The sequence below is a fragment of the Oryzias melastigma genome, linkage group LG6 (genome assembly GCF_002922805.2).
Source record: "Oryzias melastigma strain HK-1 linkage group LG6, ASM292280v2, whole genome shotgun sequence".
Lineage (NCBI taxonomy): Eukaryota > Metazoa > Chordata > Actinopteri > Beloniformes > Adrianichthyidae > Oryzias > Oryzias melastigma.
In genome coordinates this window covers 29,347,233-29,351,230 of record NC_050517.1, presented here as the reverse complement: position 1 = coordinate 29,351,230, position 3,998 = coordinate 29,347,233, and the positions used below count along the sequence as shown (strand labels likewise).

Genomic DNA, 3,998 nt, shown 5'->3' with positions numbered 1-3,998 from the left:
GAGGTTCTGGAGGACAATGATCCTCCCACCCAGTGGAGTTTGTTGGGGGTGGGGGTGAGTGGGAGACGTGGTGACAGCTCATGATGAAAATCCATCCCTCTTCCCCACTGATATACTGTCATCCATCCCTGCTAACACACAGACACCCCCACCGTTTTTCAAGGGGGGCGGGGGGCTCCGTGTTGTTTCTCTGAAGGCTGAAACGGATCCGCCATCCAACAGAGTTCTGAACTAAACGTTTTTTTCCTCAACATAACTTTATAGACACAGATGACAGAGAATCAGCCAAAAAATGAAACGACACTTTATGGGTCCTGTTGTCATGGTAACGCAGAGATGATGGTCGATTTGTGAAGGATCTTAAAACCTGTTTGCTTATCACTGTTAGCCAGCTTCTATTAACCTGCGACTGTGAGCTGAAAGCTGTTTTTGTCAGTGAGCAAGGCAGCATTTACCCACCACCGTTCACACACTCAAAGGGAATTTATCAAAGAAAAAAGACAAAATAGTAAAAGATTTTCTGGATTATAGCAGATTTCTAAAAAAGAACGGAGCCTCAAACACACCACACCTGTGAACAGGTGAACCTCACTGCATAGTAAGAGGTGGTTTCCTTCCTCATGGAGGATGTCGTGTTTTCAGGTAAACAGGTTTTCTTTATAAACAGGTAGTTTACAAAAGCTGTTGCCGTAACAACCGTCATGAGTTCTTCATTGAGTCTCGTCTGCTTTTCCTTTGGTTCCAGACAGAACCTTGAAGCTGTGATGTTATATATGAGGTTAGATTTTGCTCAAACTTGTTTGTGTCGCAGCCTCAGGTCTCAGATAAACAGAGGAGACAGAAACAGAAAATCATCCGGAGAAGAAACTCCAGCAGGAGGACAGAGGAGGACTGCTGCTCATATGCATATAAACACCAAGCAATAGTCCATTAAAAGACTAAAATGTGTTTTTTCATCTGAACCGCGGTGCATAATTTGGACGCTGCAGGTGGAGATCACTAACAGCTTTTTTGGCTTCTGCTTCAGTCTGATGCTTTCAGAGATGCTGTGATGCAGACTCACACACCTGCTTCACCTCAGGAGGCGGAGCCATTGTTCATTTCTATGGTTACAACATGCTGTGACAAAAATACACACTTCACTGAAAATATGTAGTTTGATTGTTTTTAAACTATTTATGGAGTAAAAAATAATTGGTTCTTTTTTTTTCTAAAGTTTGCATTCAGGTTAGTCTCTGTTACTAAGCAACACGCCGGTGTTTGTGGGTAAAATGTTTTTTATGCTTCATGGTAAAAATATCTGAGACATAACTGACAGGTTTGTGTTTTCATCTGGAGTGAAGAAGTTTTGGAGTTTAGAGGAAAAGCTGAGAAAAGGAAAGAGTGGAACAGAGAGAAGACGGAGTTGCAGCACCAGGTGAAGGTGATGAAGGTCAAACAAAATAGGACAGGTGTGACCCAAAGGAGGGAGAGGTGGATCTGTGCAGGCGATACAGACGAGTGGATGTAGAAATGAGTTGAAAGGTTCAACTTACCGAGGAGAGATGAAAGGAGAACTTTTGAAGTGCTAATGGATGAGAACACAGATGGACGTTGAGCAACAGGAAGTAGTGAGTATGAAGAGTTAAAATCCAGTCGGTCCTGGGAACAAACCTGTGGAGGTCTGGGAGTGTTTAGGACGGGGGTGTCAAACTCCATTTTGGTAATTGTGTGAATGCTTCAAAGCAGATCAGGATCAGCAACTCAGGATCAGCTTAAAGTGAACGAAAAAACAGATTAAGACTTGGAAAAGAAGACATTGTATCTAAAAAAATGAAAATTTGAAAAAAAATACTGAAAGCTTGAATTAAAAAAACTATAAATGTAAATATTACCGATTGAAAAATTATTTATCCGTTAGTGAAAGCTGCTGTATGAATTTTCAACTTTTTTTGCTTTTTTTTTTGCTTTTCTGAATCTTCGCTTTCAGTTCTTGGTTTACAGTTTCAATTCTGATTTTCGAGTTTTCGCTACTGAGCTGATCCTAATTATACATGGGGGCGGGGCTTTGAGCTCATTTCTTTACATTTATAGTTTTTTTTCTAGTTTTCAAGTTTTTTTTTCAAATTTCAAAGATTTGTTTCAAGTTTTTTTTTTTCAAATTTAAAAAAAAAATTAAAATTTTAATTTTTTCTTTCAAATTTACAGTTTTTTTTCAAATTTTTTAGGATTCATTTTAAGTTTTTTCATTTTTCATTTTTCAGGATTTACTTCAAGTTTTCAGTCTTTTACCAAATTTCCCTCCAAAAAATTTCAAATTTTCTTTTTCTTTTCAAATTTAAATTATTAATATTAATATTAATTATTTAAATATTAAAAAAATGTATAAAGGATTTTTAAGCAACTTGCTAACAAATTTTCAGAAATTTAGGCCAACTTTAGCAGTCTTCCATAATTCTTTATCAAAATTTTAAGTCTTTACCAAACTTGTCATTTTTTCAAATAGCTTTTGCATTTTCAGCAAATCCTTTCAGCAATTAGAGTAAATTGCCTTGGCATTTTCAGCAACCAGATTTAGAAAAAAGCATTCACACCAGAATTATTGCATGTAATTCATTTTTCTAGTTGTGGTGTTGCACCTGATAATACTTATAGCAACTTTTTTGCTTTTCCTTTGCTCCCCTAGTGGCGGAATTGCGCATTGCAGTCATTTCTTTAAATAAACATAACTCACCACAAAAATGGGCTAGAAACTTGCTTTTTCTTTCAACATCCTTATATTTTTTTCTCTTCACAAATGGGCCAGAATGAACCATTCGGAGGGCCGTATGTTTGACACCCCTGGTTTAGGAGTCATGGCAGAATAGTTTCAAACATTTTCAGAAGATCTATGAGAATGAGAAGATGTCTGAGGAGGGGAAGAGGGGCTTCACCAAGAAGCAGCTTTAAGCTCCTTGTTTCCATGGCGATGGGCAGACTGACAGATGAAATTAAGCAGGAACCTCTGTGGACCGTGATGTTGTCAAACTGACATCCATGAGTGGCGTTCACCTTAAAAGTCAAGTTTTATGTGGAGTTAAGGATCAATCTTCTAGAAAGAATTAGTGGTAATCTGTAATCTGAAAAATCTCTTCTTGAAGTCTGATTTCTGTCAAGTTACTTCAGGAAATCAAAATTTGAAGTATTTGTGTGAAAATGGTTCCTCTTTCAGTTTCTCACAGACTCATGAAGGTCATTTAATGTCCTTTATTGAACTGTTTCCCCCACATCAGGACCACGGACAGCGCACAGTCAGGACTGAATCTCATACTAAAGAATCACAACACAAATTTACAGATGAATTAATGTTTGGCTTTGGGTCCAACAGATAGAAGATCTCATTCAGAGCCTGCAGTGACCAGAACTTGACCAGAAAAGTTTAATCTGAGCTTTCTGATATCAGTGAGTTAAAGAAGAACATAATGAAAGTGAGGCTTTAGGTTTGTTATTCATTTAAGATAGTATTTTAATGTCCTTATGACATGAAACTTCCACATTTCTGAGCTTCAATGTGAACACCAAACTACATCAGCAGAAAAAAACTTTTTTGTGTCTTCTTTTATAATTTCTTTTTAAGGAATTAGAGATTAAAAGGGAAAAATCTGTTACTTAATTGCGACATGAAATCGTAGACGGCTGTCGTAGGTTGGTTTCTCAGAAACTGGCTGTCATTGGTACAATCTTTGCTCGCCTCATCCTATCTGTCAACTGTAACCTACTTTTTAAGGTAGAGGGGAGATTGTCAATATATTGTACTTTTCAAACCAAAAGTTGCTCCAGAATCTAAGTCACATCATCCAAAAAACGAGTAATAAAGAAGAAAAAAAGTGATAAAGAAGTCACACTTTTGCTTCTGAACAACTCTGCCAAGCCTGACATAAATTATATTATATCATAATCAATATAAATAAAGTTTAGCATTAAATACAACAGGGGTTTATACTCAATAAATCCCTGTTGTGACAGTAAAATCTGCCCAA

The 3,998-nt window shown here is 37.0% G+C and overlaps 1 protein-coding gene and 1 long non-coding RNA gene across 3 annotated transcripts in view; one reads left to right on the top strand and one right to left on the bottom strand.

The window, feature by feature from the left end:
* The window catches only part of b4galnt4a (beta-1,4-N-acetyl-galactosaminyl transferase 4a), a 61,918-nt gene that overhangs the window by 28,321 nt on the left and 29,599 nt on the right, over positions 1 to 3,998 (top strand). The gene's annotated exons all lie outside the window — the stretch shown is intronic.
* LOC112151754 overlaps positions 7 to 3,998 on the bottom strand; it is a 34,751-nt gene continuing 30,759 nt past the window's right edge. For both annotated transcript variants that reach the window (XR_004948101.1, XR_004948100.1), the window contains 2 exons: positions 1,654 to 1,753; positions 7 to 1,567 (listed from right to left, as the gene is read on the bottom strand). This is a non-coding gene — a long non-coding RNA (uncharacterized LOC112151754). The remainder of the gene's footprint in view (positions 1,568 to 1,653; positions 1,754 to 3,998) is intronic.